The 18,742-nt window shown below is 41.5% G+C and overlaps 1 pseudogene; it reads right to left on the reverse strand.

The window, feature by feature from the left end:
- Window positions 1–237: 237 nt before the first annotated feature.
- Window positions 238–335, reverse strand: LOC142872027 (uncharacterized; annotated as a pseudogene).
- Between the last annotated feature and the right edge of the window lie 18,407 nt (window positions 336–18,742).

Below are 18,742 nucleotides of genomic sequence, written 5' to 3' on the forward strand. Positions count from 1 at the left end.
AGCGAGACCCCGTCTCTACTATAAATAGAAACAAATTAATTGGCCAACTAATATATATAGAAAAAATTAGCCGGACATGGTGGTGCATGTCTGTAGCCCCAGCTACTCGGGAGGCTGAGGCAGGAGGATCGCTTGAACCCAGGAGTTTGAGGTTGCTGTGAGCTAGGCTGATGCCATAGCACTCACTCTAGCCTGGGCAACAAAGTGAGACTCTGTCTCAAAAAAAAATAAATAAATAAAAATATGGAATGCTTTGCATGTCGTCCTTGAGCAGGGCCATGCTAATATTCTCTGTATAGTTTCAGTTTTATTATATGTGCTGCCTAAGTGAGCACTCACCTGTTAAGTTATATATATATATATATATATATATATATATATATATATATATTAGTTGGCCAATTAATTTCTTTCCATTTATAGTAGAGATGGGGTCTTGCTCTTTCTCAGGCTGGTTTCAAACTCCTGACCTTGAGCAATCTGCCTGCCTCGGCCTCCCAGAGTGCTAGGATTACAGGCGTGAGCCACCGCGCCTGGCCTAAGTTTTAATTTTTAAAATGTGAGTACCAGAAAACTTAAAATATTTCTATTGGATAACACTGATCTAGAATATTTAAATATCCTTTCAATGTTGGGAAACTCCATTCTTTTTTTTTTTTTTTTTTTTTTTTTTTTTATAATAGAGGCAGGAGGATCGTCTGAGCTCAGGAGTTCAAAACCAGCCTGAGCAAGAACAAGACCCCTGTCTCTACTGAAACTCCATTCTAAGTTTGGGTTTAGGGACGTGGGGTTTCTTGTTACATATTTTGTCCATTTCCGGCTGAGAAGGAATCATCATCATCATCATCATATTCTTTCTCTGGCCAAGAGCAACACTTACCTGATATCTTGAATAATGAAGGCCATGTGTTTTTAATGCAAAGTTTCCAAACGGTGCCATCAAAGAGCTCTGTCACCAGTAACGTGGCTTTCAATGGAGAGTTTGTGCTGTCTTTGCAGGACTATTGCTGTATTACTATATTCCAAGTAAGATAAAGAAAAGATGGTTTTAAAAAAATAGTAGGGACTCTGTGTCTTGAAATAAAATTGCCTCCTTAGTTTGCCCTTGCACAGTTTAGCATCAGTGCCTTATTGATCAGAATTAGGAAGTTAATAAGGTTTGGGCTAATTAATCAGATGGGTAGGGACTGGAACTGCACTGCAAGGCTTAATCAAGTCATCAGAGCTCTCAAGCCATGAAGAAGGTAATTAAAGGAAAAGGATGCCTGTTATATAGTAACAGGAGACCAGGAGAGGACAAGAGCAAGATAGAGAACTTCCATTTTCTCTTGTACACTTTTCTGATATAAATCAGACCCAATGACCACAGCACCTTGCTCAGCTTCCTATCACAGAATTAGGTTGAATGAATTTATAAATCACCTCATTGGATAATTTACTTGGCCTAGACTACATGTCAATGAAACTATACTTATTTATAACAAATTTCATCTTTGCTGGGTTCTGCAGTAATCAGCTCCTGAGGATACCCTGCAGCTGTCATGGAAGTTTGCAGCAATTCCGACTTATAAGCAGGAAATGATTCAGGGCCATGGGCCTTACAAACTGTAGAGAGTTATTTATTCAAGTAAATTATGCTGTGAGGTGAATGTTGGAGATTTTCGGGGGCCGTTTTCTAACTCCTGGGCCTCAGTCGGTCTGTCCCCACACACCGCCCCCCTCAGAATACTTCCCTGTACCACCCTCAAACTCAAGCGGGAAAGGAATGAGGGTGATGTGGGGAGGGGAAGGCGTGAAGGGGAGGAGGATGCATGAAAGCAAAGGCAGAGATTATTGTGTGTGATTTAGACATCACTGAGTGTGGATTAGATTCTCTCAGACTGGGCAGACTGACAGAACTCAAAGGAAGAAGAGGAGCCCAGCCATTCCCGCTGGGTCTGACCCCACAGCTAAATGAGGGCATCCGCCAAGCACGGCCATATTGTTGGGACTATCCATAGCACGCTAAGAAGATAATCCATTGGATTTAATTCAAAGGTGTTGTCTTCTAGCTCTGAGAGTCCTTCTGCCTGATCTAGCCTACTCCTAAGACTTTCCACTGTGTAGTTCCTTGAATGAATTTTTCATTTCCAGAAGCTCTGCTTGATTTTGTTTCTAATAATTCGATTTCTTTCATGAATTTTTAATTCATTTCCTGCATTGTTTTTGTGGTTCCATTGAGTTAGGTTCCTATTTTCTCTAGTATTTCATTGAACTTCCTTATAATCCATATATGAAATTCTTCATCAGTCATTTCAATATTTTCATTTTGGTTGGTTTCTAATGGTAGGAAGGTACTGTTTTCTTTGGGGAGTGTCATTTCACTCTGATTTTTCATGTATCCAGAGATTTTTCACTGATTCCTTCTCATCTAGAGCAGGTTTTGCTTCTTATTTTCGGATTTTCTTTTGATTAGATCTCCATTGGGTTTAGAAACCAGAAATACCTAGTGTCCTTGTCAAGAGCTTTTCAGTGGCGTGGAGGTAGCAGAAGCCGGGTTGCAGGGGAAGGGACTGCAACCTCACCTTCCCGTTTCCTCCTTCCTCTCTTGAAACCCTCTTTTCTTTCTCTCTCTTTCAGGACTTCCAGTGACTGTGCAGATTTGCTGAACTCATTAACATCTGAATGTTCCCTCGTTTTCCTGCCCCAATCAAACCTCTCATTCCTTTACAGTCCCTCTAGTAGATACCAAGTCTTATTAAAATGAGAATGGGAAGCATCTCTAAATTAAGTAATCTAGTCTATATAATGTACTTTTCTCGGGTTAGCTGGAAATTTTTTGAAAATAAATAAATAATAGAAGTGAAGGGATCCTAGTCTTAATGGACATTAAAATATTTCATAAAACTATAGTAAGTGAAACAGTGAGTATTAATGCATGAATACAATAGTACCCCCTTATCTTGCTTTCCAAGATTTCAGTTACACATGGCCAGTTTGGGTCCAAAAATATTAAATGGAAAATTCCAGAAATAAACAATTCATAAGGTTTAAATTGCATGCTATTTTGGGTTTTTTTGTTTGTTTGTTTGTTTTTTGAGACAGAGTCTCGCTTTGTTGCTCAGGCTAGAGTGAGTGCCATGGCGTCAGCCTAGCTCACAGCAACCTCAAACTCCTGGGCTCCAGCAACCCTCCTGCCTCAGCCTCCCAAGTAGCTGGGACTACAGGCATGTGCCACCATGCCCGGCTAATTTTTCCTTTATATATTAGTTGGCTAATTAATTTCTTTCTCTTTATAGTAGAGACGGGGTCTCGCTCTTGCTCAGGCTGGTTTCAAACTCCTGACCTGGAGCAATCCGCCCACCTCGGCCTCCCAGAGTGCTAGGATTACAGGCGTGAGCCACTATGCCTGGCCTGCATGCTATTTTGAGCATCGTGATGAATTCTCTCATTTAATCCTCCCTTTGTCCAGCATCTCCAAACTATAGATGCTCCCCAGCTGGTATCACAGTGCTTGTGTTCAAATGACCCTTATTTTACTTAACAGATGGCTCTGAAGCACAAGAGTAGTAATGCTGGCTGTTCAGATACGTCAAGGAAAATTGGTGAAGTGTTTTCTTGAAGTGAAAAGGTGAAAGTTTTTGACTAAATAAGGGAAGAAAACAACTGTAGACTGAGGTTGCTAAGATCTATTGTAAGAATGAATCTTCTATTTGTGAAATTGTGAAGAAGGAAAAAGAAATGTGTGCATAGTATATATAAGGTTTGGTACTATTCACTATCTCAGGCATCCACTGGGAGTCTGGGAAATTATCCCTTGTGGACAAGGGATTGGGGCTACTGTATATTGATCAAGAATATATTAAATCAATGAAACAGAACAGGGAACACAGAAATTGAGTAAAATTCATTTGCAAATGGGCAGGGCGCAGTGGCTCGCACCTGTATTCCTAGCTCTCTGGGAGGCCGAGGAGGGCACATTGCTCTAGGTCAGGAGTTCGAAACCAGCAAGAGCAAGACCCCATCTCTACTATAAATAGAAAGAAATTAATTGGCCAACTAATATATATAGAAAAAATGAGCCGGGCATGGTGGCGCATGCCTGTAGTCTCAGCTACTCGGGAGGCTGAGGCAGCAGGATTGCTTGAGCCCAGGAGTTTGAGGTTGCTGTGAGTTAGGCTGGTGCCACGGCACTCACTCTAGCCTGGGCAACAAAGCAAGACTCTGTCTCAAAAAAATAAAAAATAAAGAAAGATGTGAAAGAGGTTTGATTCTTTCTGGCAACTTCTGGAGCAGTTTTGGAATAATGATAAGATTTGGGGTGTGTGTGGGAGGGTCAGACTAAAGACTGAGTCCAGGCTCACCTCCTGGATAAGCATAGATTTTTGTAAATAAGAATAATAATTTATGAGGCCTGGTGCAGTGGCTCACGCCTGTAATCATAGCGCTCTGGGAGGCCAAGGCGGAAGGATTGCTCCAGGTCAGGAGTTCGAAACCAGCCTGAGCAAGAGCGAGACCCCGTCTCTACTATAAATAGAAAGAAATTAATTGGCCAACTAATATATATAGAAAAAATTAGCCAGGCATGGTGGCACATGCCTGTAGTCCCAGCTACTTGGGAGGCTGAGGCAGCAGGATTGCTTGAGCCCAGGAGTTTGAGGTTGCTGTGAGCTAGGCTGATGCCACGGCACTCACACTAGCCTGGGCAACAAAGCGAGACTCTGTCTCAAAAAAAAAAAAAAAAAAAAAAAAGAATAATAATTTCTGGCTTTTTAGATTAATTATGAAGATCCAATGAGTTAATGTACGTGTACAATTAATAGCATTACACCTGACATTTAATAGGAGCTGGTTAAATGCAAAATCCCTCCATTTCGAATAACACTTATCTGGGCCTCCTTATCTTGGGGACCTACTTCCTCTCTACCCCATTTCAGGGGATTTCTTCCTGTCATGACTGTGGACTGTGCCTTCTGAAATCAGAAAATAAAACATTGAGGTCTCCAGATCCTTTCCCACTTACTACCTCTCAATCTTTCATACTTCTCCGCTTTACTTTTTTCCTGGTCTGCCTTGAATTTCATGGGGACTCTGCAGCCACTTTCCAGCCAATTTCCTCAAATCCCTGGACCTTTTTTCCTTTTATCACACTCATCTGACAAAACCAAACAGTGGACCATTCCAAGTCTGCCTTCAACAAGTCTCTACCTGGGCTGTCTGAGACTTATCCCACCACACCCAGGAGTTAGCTGTCTCTAACCTCAGTTGAACCCTCAACACTCCCTGCAACCCTTTATTTGTCCTGATGAGCTTGCTCCCTGCTCATCACGATGATAATTTCAAACTTCCACTCGCCTAAAACTTCTGATCCTTCTTTTTCTAAAAATTTTTCATTTATTTATTCTTAAATTTTTTGTAGAGATGGAGTCTCACTATGTTGCCCAGGCTGGTCTCAGACTCCTGGCCTCAGGCGAAGCAATCCTCCCCAATCTCGGCCTTCCTAAGGTTTTAGGATTGCAGGCCTGATATACCACATCCAAATCTCTGATCCTTCTAATGTTGCCAGCAAATTTACCTAGTCTCAGTTTCACAGAGAAAATAGAAGGCAGCAGAAGAGAACACCTTCAAATTCTGGCCCTCTCCATGCTTAAATTACATTCTGCACTTATTCTATCTTCCTATCATCAAGAAACAAAGGCAAATGTGCCCTTTATTGTATCTAAAATAAAAATGAAATCTGGGTGCAGTGGCTCACGCTTGTGATCCTAGTGGTTTGGGAGGCCGAGGTGACAGGATTGCTTGAGCCCAGGTGGAGCTGGAGACCAGACTGAGCAAGAGCAAGACCCCATCTCTACCAACCAAAAATGGAAAAAAATCAGCCAGGTGTGGTGGCGCACACTTGTAGTCCCAGCTACTCGGGAGGCTGAGGCAGGAGGATCGCTTGAGCCCAGGAGTTTGAGGTTGCTGTGAGCAACCACTGCACTCTACCCCTGGAGACAGAGCAAAATCCTGTCTCTAAATAAATATAGAAAGAAACAGCAGATAAACAGTCCACCCTGTGTTATGGATTAGACTTCTCCAAGGGTCCCTCCCTCCTCAGAATCGACAGCTTCTCCCTCCTTCCTTTCATTCAATCCATTCTCTAGTATCCCTATCTCAAACAACAGGATAACATTATCACATTATCATTCATAACCTCAGCAGTAGCAGCAACTCTAAGTCCTCCCTCTAAACCAAAACAAAGCAACAGACTCCAAACTCTCCCTAGAATACTTACCTCCCTTCTGCATCTACCAACACTAGCCCTCTCTACTCTCTTTCATAACCAAATGCTGTGAAGGAATTTTGCACACTCACTGGCTCTACAGGTCACCTCCTCTCCCTCCCCCTCTTGACAAGGACTCAAGGTTTTTCTGGTTGTTAAACCCAGTGGACTCTTTTCTCATTCATCTCAATTGTTCTCTCAGTTGCACGGGCCTCTGCAGCTTGAACATTTGCATGCTCTCCCCTTGACAAACGTCTTTTTGTGGTTTTCTTCCTCACCCTGACAGCTTTCTTTTTGAGCTTCACTTCCTTGGTTCTTCCCTTAAACGCTGTCGTCCCTGTGCTTTTTCATACTCCATCCCTACTGTGTGCACTTCTCAGGGACAATCCTGCCCGGCCTTATGGCTCAGATACTATCTATTTACTAGTGATTTTGTCCTTTATGCCTTCAAATCAAGTCTGTCTTCTGAACTTAGAACCATATGTACATCTAGGCATTAACACCTCTTTAAACACCTGTTCAGGCTCCTTTGTGCCTGGAAACATAAAAGGCAAATGAGAATTTATCTCTTTTCTTTTCTTTTCTTTTTTTTTTTTTTTTTTTTGACCACAAACCACCTGTAGAATCTTTTCTTTTCTTTTCTTTTCTTTTCTTTTCTTTTCTTTTCTTTTCTTTTCTTTTCTTTTCTTTTCTTTTCTTTTCTTTTCTTTTCTTTTCTTTTCTTTCTTTCTTTCTTTCTTTCTTTCTTTCTTTCTTTCTTTCTTTCTTTCTTTCCTTTCTTCCTTTCATCTCTGTCTGTTGCTCAGGCTAGAGTGCCATGGCATCAGCCTAGCTCACAGCAACCTCAAATTCCTGGGCTCAAGTGATCCCTCTGCCTCAGCCTCCCAAGTAGCTGGAACTACGGGTGCACACCACCATTTTTTTCTATTTTTCGTAGAGATGGGTCTCACTCTTGCTCAGGCTGGTCTCAAACTCCTGACCTCGAGGGATCCTCCTGCCTTGGGGTCCCAGAGTGCTAGGATTGATTACAGGTGTGAGCCACCTTGCCTGGCCTATCTCTACTGTTTCTTTCTTAAAGTATTGTTTAAAAAATTAATCATCTTTCCCTTTAAATTTTATCTTTCTTCTGGGATCTCTATTTGGGTACCACTGTTGGGAACCACCTTCCACTCAAATATATCCAAACTGAAGTCTGGGTACATCTGGTCTCTTCCATCTACCTCCTTCCTAAGCCAGTCAATCCCCAAGATCCTTCTATTTTGCCTCCTGAATCTTTCTCTTTCTCTTTTAAATAGCCCCCGAATTATGAAACTTTCCACTTCTTTATATTTCACTGTCATTTCCATACTATATCACCTCTGTTTGCCCTGCCCTAGTTTTGTATCCTTTTTTTTTTTTTTTTTTGAGACAGAGTCTCGCTTTGTTGCTCAGGCTAGAGTGAGTGCCATTTCGTCAGCCTAGCTCACAGCAACCTCAAAATTCCTGGGCTCAAGCAATCCTCCTGCCTCAGCCTCCCAAGTAGCTGGGACTACAGGCATGCGCCACCATGCCTGGCTAATTTTTTTCTAATATATATTAGTTGCCCAATTAATTTCTTTCTATTTATAGTAGAGATGGAGGTCTCCCTCTTGCTCAGGCTGGTTTCGAACTCCAGACCTGGAGCAATCTGCCTGCCTTGGCCTCCGGAGTGTTTTGTGTCCTTCTAATGCATTCTCTCATCTGCAGGCTGAATGGTCTTTCTCAAATGCAAATCTTATTCCCCCTTTTGTGCTTTAATCATCTGTTACTTCCATTTGCTCTTAGCATAAATTCTACACATTTAGTCATAATTTGACTTAGAAGCTCTCCCAGGATCTAGAATATACTGTACTCACCTTGCCAGCCTCACGCCTCACAACTCCTTCTGCAGTTCCAAAATGTGTGTACCATGTTTCTCTTGTCTCTACTGCACATACAACATTCCTTGCACCTGTAACACTTCCCTGGCTCCCTTCTTTGCTCCACTCCTGCCCTGGTAACTCCTAATCAGCCTTCATGTCTTAGCATAGGGACTGTTTGCCCCGGGGAAGTCTTCCCTAATCTTCCGAGTGTGAGTTTAGGTACTTAAAACAGGCAGAATGGTGTGGTTAGAAACGTGGACTCTAATTGGCATTGTCTGGGTTTGAGTTCTGGCTTTGTTGCCTCCTGTGTGACTTTGATGGAGTCACTTGACCTCTTTGCACCTCAGTTCCTCATTGGCAAGATAGGGCTACTAACAGTACCTTCCTCATAGGGCTACTGTGAAGATTAAGTGAGTTCATTGTCTAGAAAGCACTTTTAAAGGTACCCGTCCCAGAGTAAATGCTACGTGAACATTAGCTATTATTTTCCTATATGCCCGAACCCTGGCAATTACAACGTGTTGTTGTAATCGCTGCTTTGCTGAGTCTGCATTTCGTACTATGAGGCTTCTTCAGGCTGGGAATAAGTCGAACTTGTTCACTATTGTGTCTCCAACACTTAGCTTGGTGTATAACAACATTCACTGATTAGGGCAATGGACACGTATTAATGCATATCATGCATATATCATCATAAGATAGCTATTATTATTATTATTATTATTATTATTGTTTGAGACAGCGTCTCACTCTGTTGCCTGGGCTAGAGTGCCGTGGTGTCAGCCTAGCTCACAGCAACCTCAAACTCCTGGGCTCAAGCAATCCTTCTGCCTCAGACTCCCGAGTAGCTGGGACTACACGCATGCAAAACCATGACTGCCTAATTTTTTCTATTTATATTTTTAGTTAGCCAATTAAGTTCTTTCTATTTTTAGTAGAGACGGGGTCTTGCTCTTGCTCTTGCTCAGGCTGGTTTCCAACTCCTGACCTTGAGGGATCCACCCGCCTTGGCCTCCCAGAGTGCTAGGATTACAGGCGTGAGCCAACATGCCTGGCCTAAATTTATTTTGAATTGATAAAACGCAATAAAATTACATGCTGATTATTTCCAACTTGTTTTTGCAGTAATTTCAAACACAGAAAAATTTAAAGAAAAGTACAAAGAACCCCTATATATGCCCCTGACCAATAAGATTCACTGGCTTGTTAAAACAGAAATTCACTAATCACACATTTTTATTAGAAATGGTGCTTGCTGGCCAGCAAGTTGTGCCCTGTTGGAAATTTCACAAGAAATGTTAAAATGAACAGGATATTTTCCTGGACCCTCATCTTAGTCAGATTTTCTCTAAAGCAATACGTTGTTCTAGAATTGGCCTTTCTAGTAAAATTAAAATATGGGTTCAAAAAAGTACCCTTTACAGTAGCTAATTAGGCATTCTCAGTACTCTTACTCTATCGGTATAATGGAAAGTGTGAAGTTTGAAGTCAGACAAACTTGGACTTGAATGACAACTGTCCCATCCTAGAGGCAGGACTTGTCTTCAAGCCTTGGAGTCCTTATCTATAAAGTAGCTGATAACACAGGGTTCTGCAAGGATTAAAAGAGATCATGTAAACAAAGTACCTGCTGTATCTTAGGTTATTTTTTTTTTATTTTTTTATTTTTTTTGAGACAGAGTCTTACTTTGTTGCCCAGGCTAGAGTGAGTGCCGTGGCGTCAGCCTGGCTCACAGCAACCTCAATCTCCGGGGCTCAGTGATCCTACTGCCTCAGCCTCCTGAGTAGCTGGGACTACAGGCATGTGCCACCATGCCCGGCTAATTTTTTGTATATATATTTTTTAGTTGGTCAATTAATTTATTTCTATTTTTGGTAGAGACGGGGTCTCGCTCAGGCTGGTTTTGAACTCCTGACCTTGAGCAATCCGCCCGCCTCGGCCTCCCAAAGTGCTAGGATTACAGGCGTGAGCCACCGCGCCCGGTCATGTATCTTAGGTTATTGATAAACACCCAATTCATAGATGATATATAGATTGTTATAAAACTAGAAATGCCAGGAAGGTCAGAGGGAACATAAACTGACAGGTCTCAAAGAGTTGTCTTTGATTTTCTCACCTTGGGTTTTTTGGCAACCCCCAACCACCGTCTCCCTCTCCTCCCATCTGCCATGTTAATCCTGGTAATCATGTCCATCACATTAGCTGCTATTACTGAGTTTTCATGAACTCTCTTCTAAGTGTTTTACATGTTTTATCTCAGTTCTCCTAATAACCTTATGTGGTGGATACTTTTGTTATCTTCATTTTACAGATGAAGAAACTAAGGCTTTGGAGATTTTGCAACTTGCTGGGGAATCACACAGCTTATCACTTAATTATTCCACTATACAGAAAATACATGTTTATGTTTATGGCCCTAAAGAAAAAGGCTAAACTACATTGAATATATTCTCTTAAAACGATAAGGTAGCGGGTAGTACATTTAAAAAATAGCCTCAGGGATGTATAATTTATATACTATAAAATTTACTTATTGTAAGTGCACAGTTAAATGATTTCTAGTAAGTTTGTAGTTGTGCAAGCAATCCCACAACCCAGTTTTAGAACATTTCCGTCACCCTGAAAAGTTTCTGTGTGCTCATTGGCAGTCAATCTCCACTTCCATCCTCAGCCCCAGTGGACCATTGATCTGCTTTCTTTTTCTATAGATTTTCCTTTTCTAGAAATCTCATAAAAATAGGTAGATACATACATCATGCAATCTGTATCTGTTGTCTTCTCCTTAGCATAATGCTTTTGGGGTCCATCCATGTTATTGCAATTGTCAGTAGATTGCTCCTTTTCATGCTGAAGAATATTCCACCCTATGAACATATCACCAGTTAAGTTTTTGGCTATTTATGAATAATGCTGCCAGGAATGTTCATGTGTAGAAAAATCTCTGTGTGGAGGAAGTAATTATACAACTCAGAAATTTTAGAGATGATTACCATATTTTTGGATGCAATTGGATTAGATTTAAGCAGGCTGCTTCTGGGAGGTGAAGGAGCTGGGAGGAAAAATGTGTGAGTGAAGGGGAGCGAGGAAGATAAAACTCAAAAGAGGGGGACTCTAATCCTTAACCCGCTTGCCCCTCCTCAATCGTCCTCCCAGGTCTCTATTGTCTCCTGGCTTCACTCCTTTAAAAAAAAAAAAATCCGGATACATCCCTTACCTGGCCAGAATTGCCAGCGTTCTTGTATCATCCCATGACACGAAAGTGTAAGTCAGGTTTGGCCCCCTGCTCTGCCCCTCCCCCAGCCCAGTCCTCCAGACCTGCCAACTGGCCGCACAGCTCAACTGTGGCAGTGACTGGAGGGACTGGCAAAGTGTTCCATTCATCAAGCTTCAGCTTCCCTGACACCCTTTCTGCCTCAGGAGGCCTAGGGACCCTTCTGTTCCCTTATGACTCTCCATTCAGTTGTCTGTCCCTATCCAGCTACACATATAGTATCTGCAGTATATCCATTCCACGTCTACACTTACATCTCGGCTTCTGTTGCTGACGCACCTCCTTTCAGTAGCTGTGAGCTCCCTGGCAGCAGAGGGTTTTTGGTTTTGGTCATCTATGTATCTTTAGCATGCAGCGTAATAAATATTCATTACGCGTTTGTGAAATGAATAACAGAACAGCATAGGAGTGAATAAATAATAAATGAATGTTCAGATAAGAAAAGGAAAGGGGGTCTCACTGCAGATGCAACAAGATGAAGGACAATGTTTCTTAGTCATGGAGTCACAGCACACACTGCTGTGTCATAGAAAGAAGTAAAGTAATTCACAAATAATTTTTTGCAAGAATATACCTAAATTTGGCTGGGCGTGGTGGCTCACGCCTGTAATCCTAGCACTCTGGGAGGCCGAGGCGGGCGGATCACTCAAGGTCAGGAGTTCAAAACCAGCCTTAGCAAGAGCGAGACCCCGTCTCTACTATAAAAATAGAAAGAAATTAATTGGCCAACTAAAAATATATAGAGAAAAATTAGCCGGGCATGGTGGCATGTGCCTGTAGTCCCAGCTACTCGGGAGGCTGAGGCAGTAGGATCGCTTGAGCCCAGGAGTTTGAGGTTGCTGTGAGCTAGGCTGACGCCACGGCACTCACTCTAGCCTGGGCAACAGAGTGAGACTCTGTCTCAAAAAAACCCAATATACCCAAATTTGTAAATATGCCCACATTGGCTTGCTTGAAAAGAAATCAGAGCAGATTTGAGATTACCCATATGGTAATATCTCTCTTACTCACTTGCTTTCCTATATACTTTTTTGAGTGGGAGGAAAAAAGATAAAGTTATACGTGGTCAACCAACCCTGGTGCCTAGTCCTGGGGAGGCCCAAACACATGCTGTGACTGTGGACAGCATCTGTTGGGAGTCATGGTAGAACAGAGGATGAAAATGCCAGGCTGGAATATCATGAAGGAGGAGCCTGTGAGACGGCGCCTTCCCCAATTGGGAATGGAACAAAGGCGGCCATGTTGAGGAAGATGGCGGCTGTGCAAGGCTCCATCCTAGGCATGCAACTGGTAGGTATTGAGCTCTGTTTTCCTTTCTCTGAGGGTCCAGAGCATTGCACTGATTACTAGGCATATTTTTTCAGGATGTGAAGTGAGATTCCCTAAAAGAGGGACCCAGGCTTTCTTGGAAAACACAGTTATGAGACTCACATATTTAGAAAGATTTTCATCTAGATTAATTAGAAGTTTTGATGATGGATGCTTCTATGACTGAGGAAAATTCATTTGTATGTTATTTCCTTTTAGTTTGAGTACAAAGACCCACTTTTTCCTTATTCCTCTTTTTTTTTTTCCTTATTCCCCTTTAACTTCAATTATCAGAAAATTGATCATACGTCAAAAAGTGATGGATAATTTGCACCAGAAATCCAAATCTATAAGAGCCTGGCATCTGCAGATCAACTGGTGCTTGAATGTTTGGCTCAACAGGAAATAACCATGTTTTAGACATCGATTATTTTGGCTGCTCAATAACTAATAGGTATCATAGTTCATCAGGATGCGGGGCTTTAGTGTGATTCAAAATTGGTAGCCAGGCCAGGCACAGTGGCTCATTCCTGTAATCCTAGACTTTGGGAGGCCAAGGCAGGAGGATCACTTGAGGCCAGGAGTTCCAGACCAGCCTGTGCAACACAGCAAGATCCCAACTCTACAAAAAAAATTTTTAAAAATTAGCTGGGCATGGTGGCATGTGCCTGTAGTCCCAGCTACTCCAGAGACTGAGGCAGGAGGATTGCTTGAGCTCAGGAGTTTCAGGTTAAAGTGAGTTATGATTGTGTCACTGCACTTCAGCCTTGGCAACAGAGCAGGACTCTGTCTCTTAAAAAAAAAAGTACAAGCCAGGCGCAGTGGCTCACGCCTGTAATCCTAGCACTCTGGGAGGCCGAGGCGGGCGGATTGCTCGAGGTTAGGAGTTCGAAACCAGCCTGAGCAAGAGCAAGACCCCGTCTCTACTATAAATAGAAAGAAATTAATTGGCCAAATAATATATATATAAAATTAGCCAGGCATGGTGGCGCATGCCTGTAGTCCCAGCCACTCGGGAGGCTGAGGCAGAAGGATTGCTTGAGCCCAGGAGTTTGAAGTTGCTGTGAGCTAGGCTGACGCCACGGCACTCACTCTAGTAGCCTGGTCAACAAGCGAGACCCTGTCTCAAAAAAAAAAAAAAAAAAAAAGTGCAGCCAAAGATGACAATGCTTGTTTTATTTATTTATAGTTACCTTAATTCTAACTAAATTCTAACGGAAAATCTTGAAGAACTTAAGTAAGATTTTTTTTCCAAGATTTAATAATAAATTAATTGTTTAAAATGGCCATTTGTATGTATCATTTTAATAATGCAAAATAGATGCTGTATAATAATAACAGCAGAAAGATTGAGTGTCCCTTTTTACTCTTTTTATTTTTTTGAGACAGAGTCTCACTTTTTGCCCAGACCAGAGTGAGTGCCGTGGCGTCAGCCTAGCTCACAGCAACCTCAAACTCCTGGGCTCAAGCAATCCTGCTGCCTCAGCCTCCCGAGTAGCTGGGACTACAGGCATGAGCCACCATGCCTGGCTAATTTTATATATATATTAGTTGGCCAATTAATTTCTTTCTATTTATAGTAGAGACGGGGTCTCGCTCTTGCTCAGGCTGGTTTTGAACTCCTGACCTCGAGCAATCCGCCCGCCTCGGCCTCCCAGAGTGCTAGGGTTACAGGCATAAGCCACCGCACTGGGCCCCCTTTTACTCTTGAAAGTGTTTTGGTTTTGATGATAGGATCACCCTAGTCACTGAGCTGTTGCTTTGTGCTATGTGTTTTTCTAAGTGCTTTATATGGACTCATTTATATATTGTTCAGATCCCATACATCACAAGTCCATGCCTTCAAATTTTGAAGACAATTATTCAGCATTAGCTAAAACGATATTGTGCATTCTGTTAATAGACTCTTAGCATTTTCATTAGTCAGGAGTGTAATGGTGCTGAGGAAATCTAATAATAAAGGTAGGGAATGGTAATTGGTTGTTGTGGATTAATCAAAAAGTATATAAAGCAAAGCATATAAATTTTGGATCTAATCATCACTGTTTGGAAGTGTTCTGTGTCCTTTCAGTGAAGATGAATGAGCACTGAGAGAAAACTGACATTTTCATCTCAGTAATGACACTTCTTTTCATTAAAGATAAGTTTATCACTGGTAATTACCTTCTTTCCTTTAAGAAGGCTTGTATAGAGTAACATGACCAGAGAAAATAATACTAAAAAACTTAACATAATCAAATGGAAATTATTGGTTCTTTCACATTTTATACCCTGTAAAACAAAAATTAAATTTTTAGGTCCCTGATAACTCTATGAATATACTAAAAACCATTGAATCATACACTTTATTATTTTATTTATTTATTTAAAGACAGAGTCTTGGTCTGCCACTCCGGTTGGAGTACAATGGCATCATCATAGCTCATGAACTCCTGGGCTCAAGGGATCTTCCCCCGTCAGCCTCTGAAGTAGCTGGGACCACAGGCATGCACCAACATGCCTGGCTAATTTTATTATTTTCTGTAGAGATGGTGGGGGGGGGGTCTCTCTGTGTTGCCAAGGCTGGTCTTGAATTCCTGGCCTCAAGAAGATCTTCCTAGGCCGGGCGCGGTGGCTCACGCCTGTAATCCTAGCTCTCTGGGAGGCCGAGGTGGGCGGATTGCTCGAGGTCAGGAGTTCGAAACCAGCCTGAGCAAGAGCGAGACCCCGTCTCTACTATAAATAGAAAGAAATTAATTGGCCAACTAATATATATATATACAAAAAATTAGCCGGGCATGGTGGCGAATGCCTGTAGTCCCAGCTACTTGGGAGGCTGAGGCAGGAGGATTGCTTGAGCCAGGAGTTTGAGGTTGCTGTGAGCTAGGCTGACGCCACAGCACTCACTCTAGCCTGGGCAACAAAGCGAGACTCTGTCTCAAAAAAAAAAAAAAAAAAAAAAAAGAAGATCTTCCTGCCTCAGCCTCCTAAAGTGCTAGAAATACAGGTGTGAACTACTGTGTCTGGTCTGAATTGTATACTTTAAACGGGTCAGTTGTATGACATGCGAATGAGTTATATCACAATAAATCTGTTATTAAAAATGTTTAAGTCCTTGTTCCATTACAGTATAAAATCTCAAAAAAAGGCATTATTGCACACATTGTATGAACAAAAGGTTTACCTAGACCAATTTCCATTTGGTGCAATTAGCATATTATTGAACTTTCTTATACCATGATTTCACTTAAGTGGGGATTATATATATATATATATATATATAATTTTTTTTTTTTGAGACAGAGTCTCGCTTTGTTGCCCAGGCTAGAGTGAGTGCCGTGGCCTCAGCCTAGCTCACAGCAACCTCAAACTCCTGGGCTCAAGCAATCCTTCTGCCTCAGCCTCCCGAGTGGTTGGGACTACAGGCATGCACCACCATGCCCGGCTAATTTTTTCTATATATATTAGTTGGCCAATGAATTTCTTTCTATTTATAGTAGAGACAGGGTCTCACTCTTGCTCAGGCTGGTTTCGAACTCCTGACCTGGAGCAATCCACCCACCTCGGCCTCCCAGAGTGCTAGGATTACAGGCGTGAGCCACAGCGCCCGGCCCTATAAAACACTCTTAACATCTCCAGTAATAGTTACATTAGCAGAAAAGCCCTTTTCTTAAAGTTAAAAATTATCAAATGCTGTTTGTGTTTCTGTTGGTTACTTTCATTTTGCACTGGGCCCTCTAAATTATGTGGCTGGGCCCTGGTGAGGCCACCACCCTGTACATAATGGCATTGCTTCTGCGTCCACATTTAAATCTTTGGATTTAAAAATCCCTGGCAGGTGTATCTGTTAGCAGAGCGTAGGTTTTATGCTTAGGCCCTTGCTACAAGCTACAAGGGAGGCTGGGCTGGGAAAGGGAGTACTGGGTGTGTGTATACTGTGTGTGTGTGTGTGTATATATGTGTGTGTGTGTGTGTGTGTGTGTGTGTGTGTCTATAAAAGATTTTATAGATATAATATATAAATTAAACATTTAGATTCTAGGGGGAGGCTTACTTAGACATCGGGAGGAGGTTCAGATAGTAACTACCCACTAAAAGGAAAGCAGCATGCACAGTCCCTGAGTGATAGGGGTTAGATATAGGGAATTTGACCTTCTTTCATCTAAAAAGTCACCATGAAAGAACCAGAAGATCCAAGCAAATAGCTAAGCAAGGCATTTGCCCTAGTTTCTCCCTAATGCCTCCCATCATAAAGCTAGCCTTTATTTTTTGCTGTGATTTGTCATCACTTTATTGAGATAATAGGATATTTAGCATCCAAAGGAGTAAATATTCAGGCTCAATAGCTGTAGTGGGTTGAATGGTGGCCTCCTCAGAGGCTATGTCATACCCTAACCCCTGGAATCCATGAATGTGACCTTATTTGAATAAAGGGTCTTTGCAGACACAGTCAAAGATCTTGAGATGAAATCACTCTGGATTGTCCAGGTGGGGCCTAAATCTAATGACAGATATTTGTAAGAGACGGAAGAGGAGAAGACACAGAAGGAGAGAAAGTCTTGTGAAGATGGAGGCAGAGGTTGGGGTTGTGCAGCCACAAACCAAGGAATGCCTGGAGCCACAAGATGCTGGAAGAGGCAATAGAGGACTCTCTGCTAGAGCCTGTTGAAAGGGCCCTGCTGACTCCCTGATTTCAGACTTCTGGCCTCCAGAATAGTGAGAGAACACATTTCTGTTATTTTATTTGTTTCTTTATTTTGGCTTTCTGTTATTTTAAACCACCCAGTTTATGGCACTTTGTTAAAGCAGTCCCAGGAAACTAACAACAGTAGTCTTGCAAAACACAGTAAAGTTGAGCTTCAATGTTTGTAAATTCTTGTTAAGAGGATTTGTTAGCCTTGCTTTTTGTAAAGATGACATTTCAGTTGCATCATTCAGAACTGCTCCTTGATCTTGCTCCTGACATTATCTAACACTCCTAGCCCCTACCTTTGCTTTTTATTCCTGAACCACTGATCTGAATAGGCCACTCACAGGTAATGCCCAAGGTGGCTTATTAGTAAGACAGCTACCTAATTTAGTACTCCAACATCAGAAAGCATAAATCTAATGAAGGATGATTTTTCCCCAAATGAACGTCAGGAAGGTAATTATCACTGTGATTTTGGGGTAAAGTACTGCACATTGTTTCCTCAAGGTATTACTTCTCTGTATTAACAGAGCTACATCCAGGCTTTGGGACACCTTGTTAAGGGAAGAAAATACTCTTTCTCCTAAAGCTGCCAGCCATATATTTCATTGAATTCTTCTTTTGACTTTTTAAAAACAATTTAATACTTAAGCAAATTCTCTATTTTTTTTTTTTAAAAAAAGAACCATTGAGAGCTAAGCATTTTTAGAGCAAAGCATTAATTTTCTTAATATTGTTCACTTCAGACAAGGATCTAATTTCACTAGGGTAAGCTTCTCTTTAGGTGCAGAACCCTAAAGGCAACCTCACAAGTCAGGACAGTTCTCTTCCTGATGTATCTCATTTTCCTTCTGTTACCTTTCTCCTAATAAGACCATTTCCCCTTGGATTGAAGGAAAACAATTTTTGAGCAGTTCTAAGGAACAGCCAGATGATTAACTCTGATTGGTTTATTAAAATAATTTAGTCCAAGGACGTTTGCTATACATTCTAGCTTCATCTTGAATTTGTGTTTCTTCTTTATTTCTCAGAAAGAAGGGAAAGCGATTTGAAATAAACACAATTTTCCCTATTTATACTTTTTAGGTGAATTTTAAAAATCTCTCATGGCATTTTCCCCCCATTCAGTTTATAAATTAGTTATAAACTAATGAGGGTTAAATGAAAAATGCTGTGTAATTCCCACGAATAATGGATCTGAAGCTTAGGGCCTAAAATCATCTCACAAAATGGGTAGTGAATGTTTTCAGCTAGATGGATTTCATGATAGTGCCAGAAGAAAAAGAACCTTTTATGGAATAAAAAAAGAGGTAACTTTCAGTTTTATCAGAAATAATTATTCTAAAACAACACAGCTAGACAATGACTG

This window comes from Microcebus murinus, chromosome 7, assembly GCF_040939455.1.
Source record: "Microcebus murinus isolate Inina chromosome 7, M.murinus_Inina_mat1.0, whole genome shotgun sequence".
NCBI lineage: Eukaryota > Metazoa > Chordata > Mammalia > Primates > Cheirogaleidae > Microcebus > Microcebus murinus.